Source organism: Onychostoma macrolepis, chromosome 05 (assembly GCF_012432095.1).
Source record: "Onychostoma macrolepis isolate SWU-2019 chromosome 05, ASM1243209v1, whole genome shotgun sequence".
Lineage (NCBI taxonomy): Eukaryota > Metazoa > Chordata > Actinopteri > Cypriniformes > Cyprinidae > Onychostoma > Onychostoma macrolepis.
This window is the reverse complement of record NC_081159.1, coordinates 36,406,824-36,430,424: the sequence shown is the minus strand read 5'-3', so window position 1 is coordinate 36,430,424 and position 23,601 is coordinate 36,406,824. Positions and strand designations below refer to the sequence as shown.

The following is a 23,601-nucleotide window of genomic DNA, read 5'->3' as shown; positions in this document are numbered from 1 at the left end:
CGTACATTGCCGCCGAAGGGTCACGTCATCCTCATAAGATCCATCTTAAGACATAACTAACTATGTTTAAATTGATTGTGCATCATAAAAGCATTTTGAGATTTGAGAAGTGGCCTGCATCTCCTGCGATGCATCAAAGTCACCCGCATAAGCTCACCATTCAAATCAAGGCACGACTCAGACAAACTGTACGTAATGTGTGCATGACTGAAATAAAATGATGATATAATGATTCTTTCACAAATAAATCTCCCAATGAGTAACATTGGTCAAGTTATATATTATAGATTATGCAACATTTTAACTATTTACAAAATAATTTTCAAATTAGTATGTTTTAAAATGTCCTGATTTAATAAGATGATCTTAGAGAAGAAAGTAAGAAAGTAGCAGTAGCTTCAGTAGGACAAACTTTCAGCATCACCTTCACTTAAAATGATACAATCTAATCCTGTTTACATGAAATAAGCCTGCTCCTTAACACGTTTGAGTTTACAGACCTTGAGTTTACAGACATGAGCTTCGAAATACATAACAATCCTGGATGATGTCAATTCGTCAACAGTATAACTCAGTAATCTATATACAAAGAATGGACCCATGTTCTAGTTCTGTTTACTGGGTTTGTATTTGTTCCCATGGTTTCTTCTTGATTCGGTTATCATGTGCACCTGTGGTTCATTTAATTGATTATTTTGGCTTGTGTATTTAAGCCCTGTGTTTAGTTTGTGTTGAGTCATCATCGTCAGTATTATATTGGTTGTTCTGTTCATGTTCCTGTGGTTCCAGAATATGTTGTAGAGATTAGAGTTTTGTTTTCATAAACAACTGATGCGCATATATCTTTTTGTTCCAGTTTGCAAGCCAACGTGATAATTTGCATTTAACATTATTTCCCCCTGATGGCCATTACGCATCAGAATACAATTGTGATCCATAGTAGGTCGTGACTCACCATTTGAGAACAAATGTACAACACCTCATCTTCTGAAGTAGTGTCTTCTTTCTCTTTGAGGAAGCTACTTTGAAGAAAATATCTCATAATACGCCCAACACATATCTTATGATAGGACCAATCATTACAGACTATGAATATCTGTTTATTTCCCAATTTTCTATTTAATATAGTGTAATTTAAGTCCCCTTGAAACTCTCCGCTCAGAATGATGTGTGATTAGATGGGTCTGACAGTGGGATTGAGGTTAGATGTGTTGCTCTCTCATTGAGCTCTCAATAACCCTCCTGCTGGACTCAATATTCTGTCAGACATGCTGTTGCAGCTGTATTTGAGAGATGACCACTGACCGTGGCTAACACATACCCAAGAGTCTCTTCACATCTGACCCTTTATTGATCAATGTGCTATTCTTCTTCCAGTTAGTACTGTTTTCTTTTATCTATTGGATTTTAACTGCTTGTCCACTACATGCCACAAGACATTACATTAGAGCTTAGTGTGATTAAATTGCTTACTGAACATGTCTGTGTATATCTATATAAAGTAGTTCATCTTCAGTGTCCTGACCATGTAAATTCATACACGGATATTGGAATGGGGATGTTCACCTATCCAATTGAAATTCCGTAACAATGAACACAAATATGACATAAAAAAAGAAAAAGAAAAGACATTTTAATTTTGTGATTGGTTATGCTGTCATTTTGGCTGTACCTTCAATTAATTACACAGCAATTTGCATCAGCATAGTGACTTTCAGTCAACAGCACTCAACAGTCCAGAGAGAATTAGTTGGTTTTGGCAAAGGACACATACCTCCTTTCAAACAGACAGATGGAGCGTAAAGAGTCTTGAGACACAATTTTCAAAAGGACTGTTTTTAACATGACACAGTGTCAAACCTGATAGTCATAGCACAAGACTTTCCCCTTCAGTTGATTTATCTGTCGAGTACTTAAAGCAGAAAAAAATAAAAATAAAAATAAAATGTCAGTTTTTGTTTTACTTTATTGTTCTTGCCTTTAAAAAAAACACACATATTTGCATGTGCTTCACTCTTCCTTGCATTACTGAAATTCTGAGGACAAAAAAGGTCCATTATTTATTATTAATTGTGTATCAATGTGTGTGGCGCAGGTCACACTTAAGTTACTTTCAAACCAAGCAGCTTTCTATTTGCCAATGCAGCGTCTACACGTGATCATCTTGAACCTGCATGGTGAAATCTGTCACCCCAATGCAAAATTCCCAAATGTGGATTCCTATTGAAATGACTGGATTTTGGCTGTGAAAATTGACCTTAAGACATAAATCCTAAAAAGGAACAAGGGGTCCTTTGTAAAAATACATTAAATGTCACTTTGTTGTTTATAATATATAGAACAAAGGTTTTAGTTAAAATGGCCTTTGTTGTGCCTGATGTGTTTCACTGTTCATAAAAGTTAAGGTCTTTCTATGCATTGCTGTACTGTTCAGATCATCTGACATCCATAATTTTGCTTTTACAATCAAATAGTTAGTTGTTTATTCCAAACTATTATGTTAATCACCAAAAAGCTCTTAAAAGGTAGATAGATCTGGCTGTCAGCAAACTCTCTCATCATCCACAATATAAATAATCGCTGGTTTGTTTACTTGCAAATGAGATCTACATTCTGTGAGATATTCAGCTTGCATTTAAAACCAAGGACCCCTTGTACCTGACTACATAATACAAATGAGAGAGGCTCAGGGTCACTTGGAAACAGGTCTTTTGTTTTTCAACATTCATTAGTGATGAAGTTGATTTACATCTTAGAAATCTAATTGCTAGACCTGTTACTAACATTTTTTTTCTCAATATCATTTACATATCTGAATAATGTAAAATTCCAACTGTGCATTTATTTCATGTTTGTAGACTGAAAGTAGAAGTAGTGGCAGTGGTCAGTGGTTACCATCTACTGTTTTCTTACCAACATTTTTTAAAATGATGACAATTTTCATTTTTGGGTGAACTGTCCATTTAAGTTAAAAATGTTTCAGTATTTTATTTTATGTTATATTTGTATTTATTTATTTTGTATTTTTCCTATGAGAAGAGACTATTAATTTATGAAGTAATCAACTGTATTACAAATAGAGTTTGAGTTAACCAAGAACATCCCTTTAATGTCAGCTAAAAAGGTTGTTCTCTGAGGTGGATTCGTTAATTCCAACAAATATCCAATTAAATAAATAATCTTGTGGGGAATCCTGAGAGAAATTCTACCAAGGGGCTTAAGCATTGTAGTCCAATATTTTGCTTTCAGAGTGTTTTACAATGAGCTCAAGAGAGACGACTTCAAAGGCTCACCTCCCCTGACTGTCTGCTCTCTGCCTGATAGATATTCAGGCCAGGTTTCAGAAGCAAAGGCAACTGAGGAGAAAGAAAAACAATGCATAAAGTTCATGTTAGCCCATGTTTTATTCATGTTCACACTAACTGGAACAGATAAGCAGCGTCACTGGTTTTCCGTGGGTGTGGATAGATTGTAGAAATCAGTCTGGCTCTCCTTGGTTAACACTCAAAGTCAAGCTTTCCTGTAATGCATCCTGATCCAAAATCCTGATCCTATCTATCTATCTATATATGCTTTTTCACCACTATCATTAAAAAAAAAAAAAAAAAAGAAAAGAAAAATAAGCCAGATCGTGTGATTTACATGCATCTTCGGTTGTGTTTTTGTGAAGACTGGTCATTTTGAGCACGATGTTGTTTTCAGAATTGGATTTCATGGGTGAAGTGTACCTGCCGCACAGCATTTGCTGTGTGGAGTGGAGCACGCAGTGATTTCTCCCCCCTGCAGCTCTATTCATTTTGTAAAGCTCTCTGCCTGACCAACCCTCCTCTGCTGTGCGTGTGTGAGGTACACTACTTCAGGACTGCCTTTATGTGGTCTTATGTGCTGAAATGTAAGGCAACACTGCCCCCTCTCGATATTTCTGTCCTGACGCAGATGATACTGCAACATCTGGGTCATTCATTTTCTGCTGTATACCTTTATACTGCATTCTCTGTAAGGCTAGCAAAATGCAAAGTTATTTTGACAACAATTTATTGTTATTTTAAAACGTCAAAAGAAAAATTGTGAGTATTGCAGGTTTTCTTTCTATTTCTATAATTATGCATAGCAACCATATGCATAGCAAATTTTAGATCTTGTTGCATAATCCAAACTCATGAATGGCCTATTTTAAATGTCTAAGAAGTACAATCAAACTCATTGTTATTATAGAACAGCTACAATACCTGCCGTGTTTTTTTTAAGCCTACTTTTATATGCATAGCATCCAAAATAGAAATTGGCCATTAAAACTATTGAAAGTATTTAAAATCCACGCCATTGGTACAATTGTGAGATGAGGGAAAACTAAAGTAATTAAAAAAATTATATTAAGACATGTAAAAAAATGTATTGCACACATAAACATATAATGCAATATCAAACTCAGAATTTAAATGTTAGATCTTGTAGCATGGTCCAAACATGTGGCCCATATTATTGTGTCTAAGAAGTACAATTTTGATAGACAACGATATTATATCAAAGCTACAGATGCACCTTCACTTTTTTGACAGTAAATATATTTGTCGCTCAATGACAAAAAGGTCTTGGGAACAGCAAATAGAGATTCACTCAACCTAATCCTTAAATCAAAGGTAATCTGAATCAATCAAAATGTTTCACATAAAAAGAACCTTATGGCTAAGAAAAAAAAAAAAGGGTTATAGCAAGTGAAACCAGGCAGATTTACACTGCTCCATATAGACAGAACAAATTGAAGGCCAATAGAAAACACATTATGAAGAGCAGAGGAACCATGAGGCACAGATAACATTGTTGTTACTAAACCATGAGTTGAGCTGCACTTTATAGCTGTGCACACTGGATTGATATTCCTCTAACCACTCCACATACATATTTCATGTATCAGACATGGTGTCTATGTGTTGTTTCCATCTGTTTAACCTTTATTTTTGAGAATAGGATAATTGGTTTATTTTATTTTAAAATGTATTTTTTGAAAGATTTGAATAACATATTTGAGATAAAACATTTGCTGAAGCATTTAATTTTATTTTGCTTCTATAAGTCTCTGAGCTTTTTTTTTTTTTTATCATGACTCATGTTTTACAGGACTCGTACCCGAGCACTTCACATCGGAAGTGTACCGGGTGTGCTACCAATCAAGTTTACTACATCAGAAAAACCATACATACGGTTATGTGATGCAAACTTCAAAATAAATTAGTTTACAAATATTGCACTATGGTAAAAGTATTTTGAGCTCATAATATAGTATTATGCAAAGAATTACACGAAAATATGTTTTATTCATCAGTAATCTGCCCCTGCAATTATAATTTAAGTGAACAGGAGTAAAAGTTTTACTGGCACTACTGTTCATTTTGGCTGAAAACTGCGGTGAATTGTATGTATAGTTTTGTACAGTATGAGTGTATTACAACATTTTATACACTAGTTTTAGGGCCAGCTGTTTTCCTTAAAATGTGCTTTATTTGTGTGCTATAAGTAATGATATTCTTTTCAGGATCTTAAAGACTTAACTGGTGGTAAACTGCAATAAAGTTCGCATTCGCATGGCTAAAAAGGTCATTTTGATTTTGGACAAATGATTCTTACACTGGATTCACTGCAGCTTAGTCAAGCTCACTGTGATAGTGTAATTGGGGAAAGCTAATTGAATTTAGGGAGCACTTTAGGACAAAGCCCAGGGGATATTACCATGGCAACCTCGCACGGAACCTTCTTTGTTCCACCTATAATGCAGCGTTCCGGGTGTTAATAAGATCTCTATCCCAGGAGACACAGCTTGTATCTCTTTCTCTGTTTCTCTCTGTTTATCCTTGTCTCTTTTACTCCTTTACACAAGCAGAAGGAGAATTCAAAATAAAACACAAAACTTCACATCTGGGTCATTTCCAAAAATGTAACCTGAAAAACCATATGCAATGAAAATGTAGTATCTTTGTTCTGATAAAATATGAAGGCTGAAGCTAAAATTCACCCTCCAGTGCTTCTGTACATATCCTAATAGTAATCCTCTTTTACTGAGTCTGTTTGCGACTATTTCTGTAACCTTTATTTAATGTTAACCAACATTCAATTATTTGATTTTCTATTAGCAATATTAGACCAAGGTGACATCGAAAATAAAAAAAGAAGAGCCAAAAAGACATTCAAGAAGTGGTGCATTTTTGTGAAAGGTTATCAGAATCACATGCAAGTGTGTAAAGTTCCCGTTGATGTATTAAATTCATAATGTTAAACGTAAAATTACAACTTTTTGCCACTTATCAGTAAATGTGAATGTTCATTTCTTCTGTAGGTGATGCTAGCCTTGAAATCTTTGCAAATGCAGTGGCAAATCCTTTAGCTTGCAGTGGTCAATCCTTTAGCTTGCAGTGGCCAGCGCTCACCAGGGCAGCGGTGAATATGACTCCACCACTACAGGAGGCGAAGGGAGGCTTTGCTGACCCTGCAGATGGGAACACTCATTGGCTGAATATTTCATAGTGACATCCACATAATTAAGGTCAGTCATTTCTCCACTGTTCCTGACCACAAGCCACTATTTTTACCCTTTCTCCCTCCATTTTCATCTTTACATTAATACTGTGCCCATTTTCCTCCATTATAGTATTAGATCCATTTCATTATTAACAGTAAAACGTATATGGGTCACAGAATGGACATTGTGCTCAGTTAAAGGAACAGTTGCTGCACTGAAACTTGTGAGTTTCCTAAGGATATTCTCTGATTCTGTAATTGAAAATGTATAGCAGGATTTAAAATGATACTTTGAAAATTTTTCCTGTCATAGTTAACTAAACACTTGGATTGGGGTTATTTTAACCTAGAATAAATTGTATTCCTGTTCTATTTCATATTTATATAGTTTCCATGTTAAGGGCATATGGGACACCTTTTACTTCATGATAATAACATGCAACCACTATAATGTTATATTATAATTATATTAAATTGCTACTTGACATTATTGACAGTCTTATCAAGTTGTGAGTGAAACCAGGCAAATGTGCACACTGCAAAAAATGCTTTTCTTACTTAGATTTTTTTGTCTTGTTTCCAGCCAAAATATCTAGAAATTCTTAAATCAAGAAGGATTTTCTGGACAAGTAAAAATGATTGTCTTGTTTTCAGAAAAAACAAGTCAAAATTAAGTGAGTTTTAGCTTAGAACAAGCAAAATAATCTGCCAATGGGGTAAGAAAAATAATCTTATTTTATTATTTTACCGTTTTTGAATCCATTCAGCTGATCTCTGGATCTGGCGATAGCACTTTTAGCATAGCTTAGCATAGAAAACTCAACTTATTAACTCTGGGGGAGTTGGAGAATGAGCCTATTTCCAAAAAAAGTGGAGTGTTCCTTTAAACAGAGAACAAAATTATTTTTCTTACCCCATTTGCTTGTTTCAAGCAAAAACTCACTTAATTTTGACTTGTTTTTTTCTGAAAACAAGACAATAATTTTTACTTGTCTAGAAAATCCTTCTTGATTTAAGAATTTCTAGATATTTTGGCTGGAAACAAGACAAAAAAATCTAAGTAAGAAAAGCATTTTTTGCAGTGCACTGATCCATACACAGAACATTTTGAAGGCCAATAAAAAAAACAAAAAACAGGAACCTTGAGGCACAGACTGTTTCTGAAGCAACCATGAGTTTTGCTTCACTGTATAGCTGTGCACACTGTATTGATATTCCTCTAACATTGTATTTTTTCTTCTTCTTTGAAAGTTTTAATTCAGCATGAACCACTTCACATACACATTTAATGTATCAGGCATGCTGTCTTTGCATCTAGTTAACCTTTATTTTTCGATGAGTGAATAAGTAGGTTTTTTTTTTTTTTTTTTAATTTAAAATTATTTTTAAAGGATTTGAACAGCATTACATTAGCAGAGTATAAAAACGTGCCTGTGGTGACAATTATGTAAAATGATATTATGCTGCTTCTTGCACATTTTCATTCTCCAGAACAGGCGAACGCGAATCTGACAACATTTTAATACATTGGTTGTTGTACGTAACACAGCAATTTGGAAGTGAAATGTCCAGTAAAATTAGTTTTAATAAGGTAAATGCTCTATTATGTTCATGCCATCAAACCTAACTGATAGTCAACAAAAGCAAATGTGAGAGAAAACACATTTACTGAAGCATCCATGCCGTTTCTTCTGGTTTCTAAAAGTCTTTGAACTCTTTTATCATGACTTGTGTTTCACGGGACTCGAACCCGGATGCTTCATATCACAACTGTAATGCTATACCGGGTGCATCTCTGAGCACGTTTACTATGTCAGAAAAGCCAGACATGTGGGGCTGCTTATGTGATGCTAATATCAAAATGCATTAGTTTACAAATCATTCACTATGGCAAAAAAGTGTCTTGAGTTCATAACTTAGCATTGTGCAAAGGAACCATGCAAAAATGTGTCTTTATTAATAGATAATCTAATCCTGTAATCATAATGTGTGAAAATAAATAAATAAAGTCATTGGTGTTTTATAGTTCAATTTAGTTGGAAACTACAGTGAGTTTTTGGTGTTTCACAAAAAATGTAGGCATTTATTTGTGAAGATTTGGCTTTTCAAACATAAGCTTTTCAGGATTTTAAAGAGTTAACTGGTGGCTAACTTTAATATATGTGTGTATACTAGATGTCTCTCAACTAATAATATGACCTTGTGTAGCTATTAACCAAGGAGAATAACCACAAAATGTAACTTTAGGGAAATAAAGATTATAAATAAAATTGTAATAAAACAAAATTACTTTTGTGTTTATTCTCTGAAATGTGCCTGCTAAAAGTATTGTATTGATATACTCACGACAAAGTCAAATTCGTCTTTGCTTAAGGGTAAACTAAAGTTTTAAATACCAAACCAATTGTATACTATTTGCAAAAAATCTGACACTGTCCACACTGATCGTAGTGATGTGGATATGTTTGCACCAGCTAATATGAATTCCAGTCAAGACACGCTATGTTTAGAAAGAATTATCTGGAGAAGATTTCAAACACCGAATACATTCACCTATTACACAATTGTAGACCAGTTCAACCAGGCAGTTTGAAGATGTTTAACAGCCAGCATAAAGTTTTGCAGAAAATTACACTGGTGAGATGTTTTTAATCACCAAAACTTTTTTTTTTTTTGGCCGGATTTAGTTCAAACTGACATCAAAGAAGTCTGTTCCTCAGATTCATTCGAAGTACATAAGAGTCTTAAAGCTGATTTCATGGGGACTTTAATTAGCTACTCTGAACTTCACATTAAATAAACTTCAACAATAAAAGTAATTTCACATTTAAATGGCACCCAAATACCAGTTGTAATGAAAGCAAATGTGGTTTGAATAGAATGAAGAAATTCAGTAACTAAAGTACACTTGTTTCAATAGCACCAAACAACATTATGAAACACTAAAGTAGAACCTAATGAAGCAGTAATATAACACTCAACATAATAAACTCACGTGGGCCCACAAACACATTAACTAACTGGAGACATTACATAGACCAAAATCAGGTTTTGTTGGATTTTGTTAGGTTTATTTCACTTTTGGGTACAAATTTGTCCCCTAAATATGGCTAAGTAGGACACAAACACATGCTGTATAATACCCTCAAATTTTTGCAGGCCTCCATTTGCATTGCTTGTTTGCACTGGGGTCTTGAAAACAGCAAATGGCCTGTTCACTCTTAACGAGGAAAACAAACTAAACAGGTCACCTGAATGGCCTTTTTAAGGCAGATGATGTCCATGAATTCCGCACGGGAAAAGGTAACCCTTCCTTTGGTCTCCGTGGTAGTCAGCAGAGCGCAATCCTGTCCCACGGCGCCAGAGGTACTGTAAACCTCATGCTGTCTGCTCCTATGATCCAGTTCAGTCATGTTCTTTGATATAAAATAAAAATGAGATGCCTGTGTGGCAATCACAGTGAAATCAATAGTCTGTTAAACAAGTGGTTTCTCGCTCTGACTCATGAAAGAATCAACAAAGCATTGTGCTGCGCTTTGAAGCAGGACCTCTGGAAAAGGACTGTTTACAGTCTTATACAGAGTTAATAACAAAAACATCAACTCACAAGTCTTACACCTAGCAGGTAAGTTAACATGTTTAGCAGTACTCTTTTTATACTTTAAACTCACAGGAAACTCGACCGGCAGTCACTTGTCTCTATTTTATTCCAATCAGAATTGTCATCTAATACATAAGGCTGGAATAAGTCAATCACCAACAATAAATAAAATGACATACTTACAAAAAAAAAAAATAAATAAATAATAAAAAAAAAAACAGTTCACAGTGACTCTTAAAGAAAAAAAGAAAATTCAGTGAATACTCACTCACTTGTATGACCTGTATTCTGCTGTGGATCAGTGGAATATTAAAGAATATAATTTGAGATATTTTTCTTATATCTGCAAAACAAAACAAAAAAAAGCTACAGATTTGAAATGACATGAGGGTGAGTAAATGATGACAGAATTTAAATTTTTGAGTGAACTATCAAATCTGCAGACTAATATGGCTCTGACTTTCGGCAACTGGTGTCACCTTCTCCAGACTGTAATTCAGAACAAAGATCTGGGCAAAATTCATGTATTCCAGCCACATACACTATTATGAATTAAATTGTGAAATTCAGCAGAAGTTCCACGGCTCGCTGTATTTGATGTTCTCATAGCATTGGTCTTAGGATAGGGTAATCAGACACAAAGGGACAGTGCTAATTTTCAGTGTTCCGTGCCTGAGATTAGATTAGATTAGATTAGATTCAACTTTATTGTCATTACACAAGTACAGGTACAGGGCAACGAAATGCAGTTTAGGTCTAACCAGAAGTGCAATAGTAGCAAGTGCAGTATATACAATGGTTGAATAAGTGCAGGACAAGGATATGTACTGAGTATATGTATAAATATATATAGAAAGATGGTTATTAATATAAACAGAATTTACAGGTGAATATGTATAGTGAATAAATATACAGAAATTACAAGTGAATATGTATAGTGAATAAATATACAGAATTTACAGGTGAATATGTATAGTGAATAAATATACAGAATGTATAGTGAATAAATATACAGATGGCTATTACTATAGGCAGAATTTACAGGTGATATGTACTATCAATATAATATATATACAGATGACTGTTACTATAAACAAGGTGTAAAAGTGCAGTGGAAGTGATTGCATATTACAATTAGACATACGGTGCAAAATATTAATGTAAGCATTGATAATGTAACAACAGTCGGCAGTGCAAATGAGCATAGTCCAATTTAGGTATGGTAGTGCAAGATACAAAAGTAAACAGTTGTTACTGTAATAAAAATTTACATTCAGTAGTGCAAATAAGGCAGATGTGAGGTAGGAGAGAAGAGTTAATAATATATGAGGAAGTGGATCAACGGGGTAGAGTTCAGTAAAGAGACAGCTCTGGGGAAGAAACTGTTCTTTAGTCTGCTGGTCCTGGTCCGGAGGCACCTGAAACGCCTGCCGGAGGGCAGGAGAGAAAACAGTCTGTGGGCTGGGTGAGAGGAGTCCTTAAGGATGCTGCGAGCTCGATGCAGACAGCGTTTCCTCTGGATGTGTTCGATGGCAGGTAGTGGAGTCCCTGTGATGCGCTGGGCAGTTTTCACCACCGCTGCAGTGCCTTGCGCTCCGCAACAGAGCAGCTCCCATACCATACTGTGACACAGTTGGTCAGGATGCTTTCTATTGCGCAGCGATAGAAGTTCACCAGGATAGCAGAGGAGAGCTGATTCTTCCTCAGTGTCCTCAGAAAGAAGAGGCGCTGGTGAGCCTTCTTGACCAGGCTGGAGGTGTTGGTTTTCCACAACATGTCCGCCGAGATGTGGATCCCCAGGAACTTGAAACTGGAGACACGCTCAACAGCCATTCCATTGATGTGGATGGTGTCGTGTGTGCCTCTTGACTCCTTCCTGAAGTCCACGATGAGCTCCTTCGTTTTGGTGGTGTTGAGGAGCAGGTTATTTTCAGTGCACCATGTGGCCAGGTGCTGGATCTCCTCCCTATAGGCAGTCTCATCGTTGTTACTGATGAGGCCAATCACCGTGGTGTCGTCTGCAAACTTGACGATGGAATTAGATCCATACACAGGCTTGCAGTCGGAGGTGAAGAGGGAGTAGAGAAACGGGCTTAGCACACAGCCCTGTGGTACACCAGTGTTAAGTGTGATGGATGTGGAGCAGGTGAATCCTGATCGAACATTCTGGGGTCTGTTGGTCAGGAAGTCCAAAATCCAGTTACACATTGAGGTATTGATGCCCAGGTCTCCAAGTTTGGCTATTAACTTGGTTGGGATGACAGTGTTGAATGCTGAGCTGAAGTCAACAAACAGCATACGTGCATAAGTGTTCTTATTGTCCAGGTGAGTGAGCACAGAGTGCAGTGCCATGGAAACTGCGTCCTCTGTGCTCCTATTGCTACGGTAGGCAAACTGGTGTGAGTCCAATGTGGATGGTAGAGAGTCTTTTAGGTGTTCCAGGACCAGCCGCTCAAAGCACTTCATGACGATGGGTGTGAGTGCTACAGGGCGGTAGTCATTAGGGCACCTCGGACTAGAGTGTTTTGGCACTGGCACAATGGAAGTGCATTTAAAGCATGTTGGTACGGCTGCTTGGGCAAGAGACAGGTTGAAAATGTCTGTAAAACCCCAGCGAGCTGCTCCGCACATGCCCTGAGAACACGACCAGGGATGTTGTCTGGTCCAGCAGCCTTGTGCGCTGATCCGGCTCAGTTCCTTGCAGACATCTGTGGAGGAGAGTATGATTGGTGGGTGGTCAGCTGAGGGATTGAGCTTGGTGGCAGTTTCTCTGTTGTCTCTTTCAAAGCGAGCATAAAAGTAATTTAGCTCGTTCAGGAAGTTGACATCAGTGGCTGCGGGGGTGGAGTGGGTGGGTTTGTAGTCACTGATGGCCTGAATGCCCTGCCACATGCGTCGAGGGTCAGAGTTGGAAAAGTGTCCCTCTATCTTTAGCTTGTAGCAGTGCTTGGCCTTTTTGATGCCCCTCTTCAGGTTTGCTCTGGATGTGCTGTAGGCTTGTGCATCTCCTGATCTGAAGGCAGTGTTGCGTGACTTCAACAGGAGTCGCACTTCCTTGTTCATCAAGGCTTCTGATTTGGATATGTGGTGATCTGTTTCTGGGTTGTAACACTGTCAATGGTGATATTGATATGATCCAATACAGAGGAGGTGTAAGAGTCAATGTCTGTGTGAGCGCCACTGGTGGCTTGAGAAGCAAACATACTCCAGTCTGTGTGTAGAAACCTTTCCTGGAGTGTGGAATCTGCCCCCGCAGGCCACACCTTGATGGTCTTCACTGATGGCTTCACACGGTTGATGAGGGGTGCATATTTGGGGTGAGGAACAAAGAAAGGTGATCTGACTGTCCCAGGTGGGGAGGGGTGTCGCAACGTAAGCTCCAGCCATGTTTGTGTAAACATGGTCTAAGGTTTTGTTTCCTCTGGTGTGACAGGAAACATGCTGGTGAAACTTGGGTAGCACTGACTTTAAGTTTGAGTGATTAAAGTCACCTGCAACAATAAAAGCCGCTTCCGGGTGATCAGTCTGTTGTTTACTGATGGCTGCGTGAAGTTCTTTCATAGCAAGCTTGGCATCAGCATCCGGGGAATATAGGCTGCAGTTATAATGGTGGAAGTGAACTCCGCGGTAGATAAAGCGGTCTACATTTAACCATGAGAAACTCAAGGTTAGCTGAACAATGACTCCCAACAATAGCAGAGTTTGTGCACCAAGCTTTGTTAATGTAAATGCACAATCCACCACCTCTGGTCTTACCGAGCCATCTAATGTTCTATCCGCCCGGTGTGTGGCGTCCGCTAGCTCAATAGCGGTGTCCGGTATTCCGCTGTTTAACCAGGTTTCCGTGAAGATTAGGGCGTTACAGTTCAAAAGTTTCTTGCTGTGTGTGATGCTGAGTCGAATCTCCTCCATTTTGTTCACTAGCGACCGTACATTGGCAAGGAAAATGCTGGGTAAAGAGAGCCGGTGTGGTGTTAGCCTTAGCTTAGCTCTTAGTCCTCCGCGCTTCCCCGCCTTTGTTTACGATCTCGGCGCTGCCTGCGAGCACTTCCGCCCGGCCGGGTAGGGTGCATAGCCTCGGGTGTCCTAGCGATCTCAGGAAGGAGTCGAAGATTGTCCATAAAAGTGTCGGAAATTGCAAACCGATATCCAAAAGCTCACAACGGGTGTACGATGTAAAGGCACAACTGTTCTGCGAACAGGCCGAGATGAGTAAGAAAAATACCGCAAAATTGCAAAATCTGGAGAGACCCAGAGCCTCGCGATGTACTCGCGCCGCCATCCTGAGTGGAGCGGTTCCCTGAAACATCTTCATTTGGCAGCACTTTCAAAACACTCCACAAATACACAGTCTGACCATCATAACCTGCTGGTTAACAAAGCAGTCTTGTAGTAATTATTTTCACCAACAAAGTGTGATGGAGAAAATAATTAATAATTAATCAATGCTGCCTTAGCCATTAAGAATTTAACCTGGATGAGAGCAGAGAACGTCTCAGGTTACGCATGTAACCATGGTTCCCCGAAGGGAACGAGACGCTGTGTTGGAAACACTATTAGAACGTCTTCCAGATGAATCACATGTGTCATCTGTCCAATGGATGGGCGAGACGTCAAGGGCGGGCGACGTAATCGACCAGGAAGCTTAAAAGCACGTGCTGTGGAACCGGCGTCAGATTCTAGGAGTGAAGCAACCGCTCGCAGGGATGCCGGAAGTATGGCCCCGAGACGCAGCATCTCATTCCCTTCGGGGAACCATGGTTACATGCGTAACCTCAGACATTCCCCTTCAGGAACTCGAGCTGCGTCGGAAATGCTATGGGAACGAGATGCCCACACCGCCAGACTTTCAAATCCCTGCCTGGTGTGGAAGAGCACAACTAAGGCAAGAGAAAAAGGGGCCACGAGTGGCTAAAGTGGGCGGGGCCTGCATCCCGAAGGCCAACTCCCAAGAAGTGAGTCTTGATCCCCAGAAGAGGGGAGAGCAGAGGACTCGAGGATATGTAATAGCATCCTGATCCACCACATAGCATAAGCCCGCTGGCCGGAGGCCTCAGCCTCTGGAGGAAACATGCAACTAGGGGGTGTCTACCTATTGACTGACCACCGAGAGGGGTGTGGTAGGCCGCAATGGCCGCCACGTAAACTTTAATGGTGGAGTGGGTTAACCCTGTGGAGAAACGAGCCTGCAGGAACTCCAGAACTGTACCAATTGGTCAAGTCAAGCCGGTGCTCTCCGCACCATGAAGTGAAAAGTTTCCATTTCAAGGATTACTGTTTCCTCTTTCAGGGAGCTCTGGATTAGAGGATGGTCTCAACAACCTCGGTTGAGAGACCGGAAGTTATAATCTGTGCCCCCTCAGAGGCCACACCCACAGCTTTCACAGCTCCGGGCGAGGGTGGACAGTAGTTCCACTGACGAAGATCTAAAAAGGGACGCAACCCTCCATCCTTCCTTGGAATTATGAAGTACCGGCTGTAGAACCCAGACTCTCTTTAGCGAGGAGGGACTCCCTTCCTCAGAAGGGTGTTCACTTCTTGTTCCATTACCAGAGCCTGCTCGGGGGCCGACCAAAGTAGGAATGACCCCGCTGAAACGCGGCGGAGAGCCGACTGAATACGATAGCCTCTTCTATCGTGTGCAGGACCCGCTGAGACACATTTGGCAGTAGTTTCCCTGCAGCCAAGTAGTCTACTAAGGGAATCAGTCTCTCGAGACTGATCTCTGGTGTAACTAGAGTGGCTACATCGGTGCCCTGAAGCGGCGCACTGGCCAAACTAGCCGCCCTAGAGACCTCCGAAGAGGTGGCGAGACTCTCAGCTCCGCTACGTTTCCGGGCGGAAGTAACTGAGAGAAGCGCTCGCTGGAGACTGCTGTGACCTGGAACACTGGCAGGGTTGGCAGACCGATCTCCTGAGGGCACTGAGGAAAGACGGGCACCGTGTGATGCGGTGTACGCTGCTCTACCCCAGTAGGGGTCACCCTCTGAAGTCCTGAGCCATAGGCATCAGGACTGCCTCAGCTGAAGCTTCTTATTGAGAACGACAGTCCTCAGACCTGTATCATCTCTTAGGAGACTAGACTGATAGAACCAGAGCCTGCTCAGGCAGGACCCAATGAGGCACGCTTGGCAGGGGCTCCCACACTGCCAGGTGCCTACTAAGGGAACCAGTCTCTCGAGACTGGCCTCTGGTGTGCTTAGAGTTGCTAGCTCGATACCCTGAAGCAGAAGACCGGCAGGGGACTGCCGCTCTAGCTGCTCTAAAGACCCCCGAAGGGGCGGCAAACCTCTCAGTTCCACTATGTTTCCGGGCGGAAGTAACTGAAAGAAGCGCTTGCTGGAGACCGCTGCACCCTGGAACACTGGCAGGGTTGGCAGACCGATCTCCTGAGGGCACTGAGGAGAGACGGGCAACGTGTAATGTGGTGTCCCGGGCGAGAGCGCTAGATCTGGGGAATGCAGGTGGAGACAGGCCGAACCCGTCTCCAACCCATCCGCCAGATCCATGTGCGATCCCCGCGATCTCACCTCACTCGCTGCCGTGCCTCAGCAGCGGTGGGACCAGAATCGCGAGATCATACGGCAGGGAGAAGCACAATCAGCCCCTTATCTCACTAGAGCTGACAGCGTGAATTCCGTTTCTATGCAGGAACGCTGCTATATCCTCGTTCACAATATGCTTGTGCAAACAATGCTTGTGCAAACACTGCAGCTTACAAAAAGCTCATCGACGTCCTTCACGTCCACCTCAGAGGAGGAAGACAGGCGGAGCGTCGAGCCCTCTCTATGTGGGGGAAGAAACCGCGCGGGCTTCCGATCCCAGAGAGCGGGCATTGGATCTGATGGGAAAGGAAGAAGATAGGGGCTAGCCCGTCTTCATTCCCTCCACCTGATCCATCCGTGATTCCCACGAGTGCAACCGCCACTCCGCCTCGGCGAAAGCATCAGACAAATTAACAACACTGATATGCCTCTCTTTATACCTCCAGGTGATCAAAGGTCGCATGACCCAACACAATATTATCATAATAACAATACCCCAACAAATAAACCAAAACAATAACATATCAATCAAGAAAAAAAAAGAAAGAAAAGAAAAACAGAACATATAAAGCTATGCAAAATAACAGAATACAATTCTTAATCTACAATTCAACAGCATTAATTGATACCTGCCTACGTACATAAATTCAACCAGTACCATCAAAACCTTTATTAGAGCTGTAAAAGAGCCATATAAATAGATAGGTATTTCATATTTAAAGAAATGGACGAATATCAAAGTCCTCAATTAATCATCTCGGGGACAACGTATCTAATGTAAAAATCCAAAAGGTTCACGGTACAGATTGTGAGTTCCTCCCTGCTCATGCTACATCACGAGCGGGGATACACACAGTTTGTGGTCTGCTTGGAAGCAAAGTCTCTCGAGGGGGCCGACTGCCTGCATTGTGAGCAGCTTCCACTGTGTACGCTTCGCTCCCCGAAGGCGCTCTTTGAGGAGGGAGCCTTCAGCAGCATTCCTCGTGGTGCCGGCCCCGCTTTTGCCGAAGCAGAGCAGCAGCTGCGCTTGTGGGAATCGCAGATAGATCAGGTGGTGGGAATAAAGACGGGCGAGCCCCTATCTTCTTCCTTTCCCATCAGATCCAGCGCCAGCTCTCTGGGATCGGAAGCCCGCCCCGTGGTTTGGGGAAAAAGGGAGAGGGCTCGATGTTCCGCCTGTCTTCCGAGGAGGTGGACGTGGAGGATGTTGATGAGCTTTTGTAAAGCAGTTGCATAAGCATATTGTATGCACAAGCATATTGTGAATGAATATCATTATGAGCAGCACATGCATTCCCCAGATCTAGCGCTCTCTCGGGGTTCGGAAGCCCACTCTGCGGTTCTTCCCCCTTTGAGATGCTGGCTGTGTTTCGAGCACTGAAACACTTCCTCCCGGACCTGAGAGATCACCATGTGTTGGTGCGCACCGACAACACAGTGGTGGTCTCTTACGTCAACCACCTCCCCCTTAACAGGCTGGCGCACCAGATCCTTGTGTGGTCCCAGGGCAAACTCTGTAACACTTTCTATGAAGCCCATATTTATAATACATTATAAGGATATTCTTAAGTATCCCCATTCTGGTCGGGCCGAGTATGGTTCTCGGACCTGATTTCTCTCCTCGACGGCTCTCTATGGGAGATTCCCGGCTGGAGGGATCTCCTCTCACAGGCGGAGAGCATGATCCTTCACCCCCGCCCAGAGATGTGGAAGCTGTGGGTGTGGCCCTTGAGGGGGCACAGCTCATAGCTTCCGGTCTCTCAACCGAGGTTGTTGAGATCATCCTCCAATCCAGAGCTTCCTCAATGAAGAAACTGTTCACCCTGAAGAGGAGACTCTTCACTTCATGGTGCAGCTGCCAGCTCGACCCAGTTAACTGCCCGGTTGGTACAGTGCTGGAGTTCCTGCAGGCCCAATTCTTCGCAGGGTTGACCCTAAAGTTCTACGTGGCGGCCACGTTACACTTTTCCTCCACAGTACGCTGAGGCTGAGGCCTCCGGCCAGAGAAGCTTATGGTAAGTGGTGGATCAGGATGCTATTCCACAGCCTTGAGTCCTCTGATCTTCCATCACCATTGGGGGTCAAGGTTCACTCAACTAGAAGTGTGGCGACCTCCAAGGCCGGTGTGCCTATGCAGGACATCTGCAATGCTGCAGGTTCTACGCCCCTCACGTTCGTCAGGTTCTATGACCTAGATTTGTGAGCGGCTCTTGGCTCTTCTGTTCTCTTGCCATAGCTGTGCACTTCCACACTAGGCAGGGATTTGCAAGTCTGGTGGCGTGGACATCTCGTTCCCCTAGCATTTTCCGATGCAGCTCGAGTTGTAACCATGTAACCATGGTTCCCCAAGGGAACGAGACGCTGCGTCTCAGGGCCATACTGCTTCTGGCATCCCTACTAGACATTTACATTACATTTATGCTTTTAGCAGACGCTTTTATCCAAAGCGACTTACATTGCATTCAAGTTACATTGCATTTATCAGCTCTTGCTTTCCCTGGGAATCGAACCCATGATCTTGGCGTTGATAGCGCCATGCTCTACTATTTGAGCTACAGGAAAGCTTGCTTCATTCCTAGAAGCTAACGCCGGTTGCACCAACCTGCTTTTAAGCTTCCTGGTCATTACGTCACCTGCCTGTGACGTCTCGCCCATCGTTTGGATTGATTACGCATTTGATTCAGATCAAGGTATCGCTGAAGGCATTCCCCTAGCGTTTTCTGATGCAGTGTCTTGTTCCCTCGGGGAACCATGGTTACATACATAACCTGGGACGTTCTTTATTTACCCTTGTAAGTTCAAATGTACCCTTGTAAGGCCCCCCACCCATAAAAACAATTTATCATTAGATCCAAGCAAATCTCATAGGTGACCTATTTGATCTCAAAAAAAGTGAGTTGTCACTGAAAGGTGACGAGTTTGCATCTATGACTTACAAAATGCCATTCTGCCGTTATTCTATCAGCCAAGCATTTGAGTTGTAACAAGGAAGGTTTACTTACAATGCTGCTGATTTGTTGTTCCTGTTGATTTTGATTGAAGTTATTGGTGAATATGAAGTTGCACTTCAAAGTCATTGTCTGATTGGCTCATGTTTATACCAAATGTGATATCAAAACTAAAATATGGAAAGAACAACACACAGCATCATGGTATTTCAACTAATATCAAATAAGATATAAAAAGTGACATTTAGAAACTTTCTTCCCGTCAAAAAACATGTATTGACATGTGTGATGCTAAATGGTGATTAAATGGTGTCGCTGATATCTACTTCCTCCCAGGTTCATTAAAGGGCTACACTCTTAATTTGACTCCAACAGTAATATTTATTAATCAAGGGTTTCTTGATAATTACAGGCAGGTGTGTTGGAGCAGGGTTGGAACTCAAGTCTGCAGGACAGTATCTCTCCAGGAGTAGGTTTGGTGATCTCTGATCTATTCAGTAAAATAATGAAAGTGAAAAGTGAAAAGTGAAGTGTGGCCAAGTATGGTGACCCATACTCAGAATTTGTGCTCTGCATTTAACCCATCCAAGTGCACACACACAGTAGTGAACACACACACACCGTGAACACACACCAAGAGCAGTGGGCAGCCAATGCTGTGGCGCCCAGGGAGCAGTTGGGGGTTCGGTGCCTTGCTCAAGGGTCTCACCTCAGTCGTGGTATTGAAGGTGGAGAAAGCGCTGGTTATTAACTTCCCCACCGACAATTCCTGCCGGACCTGACTCGAACCGCGACCTTCCACGACAGCCCCCATAATACACACGAGTCAGGAACATGAGATACACAAAGCATTTCGTGTGATTCTGCAATGAAAAAATCCATTTTAAATAAATCCATAGATTTATTTACTTATTCAGTTAATTACAAATATGTGCTTGTCTTTACTATCAGTGGCCCAAAACACATCTTTCATAAGCACATTAATAGCTCATGTCTGGGCTTGATTATGTGGTAATTTTTTGATGCTTCAAACTGTATATAAGCTGCTATCAACCACTGAAAACAATCAAAAAACAGTGGAAAGACACTATGAACTGATATGAGAAATATAATGACATCAGCTACAAATAGTTTTTGTTTGTTTGTTGTTTTCAGACATCTTTTGTGTTGAAGCTGCTGTATGATGAGTTGCTGTAATATACTGGGCTATGTATAGCTCTCCACTGCCTGCCTAAAGACTACATCATACAACACGTCTGTGACTGCTAATGGCTTTAGCTTAAACCACCTCAAAATCGCAGATTCACGGTCATTTGAGGTATCATTCTCATTATTTCACTGTGACCTCCTTAGTTTTCATGCTTTTAACTGAGGGAAAGAAAAAGAAAGAAAGAAAGAAAAAAAAAAAAGTTGAATAGACCAGAGCTAATTATCATGGAAAATAAGCAACCAGATGTTCAGTGTCAACATGCCGATTTAGCACATGGCACCAGCAGAGAAAAGCATATGTGCTTACTTATAAGTCTTGAATGTGCTGTGCATTTATCATCATTACATTATTCATTAAGAGCATTTCATATTAAAAGTATGTTTCTTCAGATATCAAGAGTCATTTTTTTTTTTTACTCTAAAATTACATCACAAAACGATGAATGTACTTAAATAACATAATTATATTTGCATTTTCACAATCACTTACAGATTATTCTCTAGTTTGACAAGTTTTAGAGTACTTTCCCAGACTTTTCATTTTTTATATGTTAAATACATGCATGTAAATGTCACTTTTACTCTGACATTTACAGGAGTCTGTTCCTGTCTGTTGTGCTGCTGAGAGGTTTGCGATTGCAGCTCCGTGTAGCTTCGCTTTTTATTGAATCTCTACCTTACTTTCACTCCCTGTTGTTTAAAGTGATAATATATAACTTAATTCCCACCATATTTCTGGTGTTATCTTTCAAACTAATCTAACTAATTTGATCGTTCCCTTTTAAAACCGCGAGTGCAGCGTGCGTGCAGCACGTTAGCATTCGTTAGCCAGTTAGCTTGTCACTCGCGGTTCCATTCGCATTTCTGTTCGCACCTACTATTGTTTCATTTTATTTTTTTCTCGCTCCATTTTCATTTCTCTCTCGCTCCATTTTCACGAGTTCATCAAACAACAGTGGTAAGTTAAGTTGGTATCATTCATCAATCACGGTGAGTAATGGCTTCTTCTCCTGCTATTGTTGTTTGCACTGTTTGCCACATGTACAGTTTATCTGTCTCTGTCAGCAGCGAGGGATTCACATGTGATAAATGCAGGGAAATAGTTAGGCTGACAGCGAAGGTTTTAGAACTAGAGACACGCATCCAAACTTTAGTTGAGGATAGTAAGAATGTGAGGGCTGTAGATACTGCTTTGGGTGCGACTAGCTCAGGGAGTCCTGTACATTGTTCGGTTCCCGATGAGCCCATGCAGCAGGGCAACTGGGTGACTGTGAGGCGGCCTAGTCGCGGGTCAAAACACCGCTCTTCCGTTCCGATTAGAACATCAACAGTTCTAACAGGTTCTCCCCACTCAGTGACACACCCACTGAGAAACCTGATGAAAATGCTCTAGTTATTGGCAATTCTATTGTATGGAACGTGAAAATAGAGACACCAGCCACCATAGTCCATTGTTTACCTGGAGCCAGAGCACCTGACATCTTGGCAAATTTAAAAGTGCTGACTAATGCTAAACGTAAATTCAGTAAGATTGTTATCCACGTCGGCGCTAATGATGTTCGACTTCGCCGGTCGGAGATCACTAAAAATAATGTTAAAGAGGTGTGTGAACTTGAAAATACGATGTCAGACACTGTAATATGCTCTGGTCTGCTCCCTGCTTACCGTGGCGATGAAATTCATAGCAGACTGTTCAATGGCTGGATGTCTAAGTGGTGCCCGCAAAATAACATAGGCTTTATAAACAATTGGACGAGTTTTTGTGGCAGACCTGACCTGTTGAAAAGAGATGGTGTTCATCCCTCCTGGGGTGGTGCCGCTCTTCTCTCTAGAAATATGGCACATATTCTTAGAGTTCGTATTTGACTAACCGGGGCCCAGGTCAGGAAGCAGACAGACTGGCTAAACCGACCATCTGCTAGCTGCCTCACGCCACAGAAGTCAGTTAAATCTCAAAACATAGAGACTCCTTCACCTACATATCACACTATAGAGACTGTGTCTGTTCCCCGTACTAGAAAATACAGAAAACATCCAAACCAAAGTAATAGTAACAATTTAATTGATGTTCAGCAAATAAAAAAACAGATATAATACAGATAAAAACATGATAAAGCTTGCCTTATTGAATATTAGATCCCTTTCTACAAAATCACTTTTTGTAAATGATATGTTCACTGACCATAAACTAGATGTGCTTTGTTTGACAGAAACCTGGCTAAAACCAGATGATTACATTACTTTAAACGAGTCTACTCCCCAAGATTACTGTTACAAACATGAACCGCATCCAAAAGGTAAGGGGGGAGGTGTTGCTACAATTTATAACAATATTTTCAGTATTTCTCAGAGGTTGGGTTTCAAGTATAATTCCAAAGAAACAAGTGTTAGTGATAAATCCCCTGTGATGTTTGTACTGGCTACTGTATACAGGCCACCAGGGCACCATACAGACTTTATTAAAGAATTTACTGATTTTCTATCGGAGTTAGTGCGGGCTGCAGATAAAGTCCTAATTGTTGGTGATTTTAATATCCATGTTGATAATGAAAAAGATTTGTTGGGATCAGCATTTATAGACATTCTAAACTCTATTGGTGTTAAACAAAACGTGTCAGGACCTACTCATTGTCGAAATCATACTGTAGATTTAATACTGTCACATGGAATTGATGTCAGTGGCATTGAAATTTTGCAGCAGAGCGATGATATCTCAGATCATTATCTAGTCTCCTGTATACTCCATATAGCTAAAGCTGTAGAGCCAACTCCTTGTTACAAATAT

General features: G+C 40.9%; 1 non-coding gene across 1 annotated transcript; it reads right to left on the bottom strand.

Moving 5' to 3' along the window:
* Window positions 1-19,148: 19,148 nt before the first annotated feature.
* trnad-auc (transfer RNA aspartic acid (anticodon AUC)) lies at window positions 19,149-19,223 on the bottom strand. The gene has a single exon. It is a non-coding gene; the product is annotated as a tRNA-Asp (tRNA).
* Between the last annotated feature and the right edge of the window lie 4,378 nt (window positions 19,224-23,601).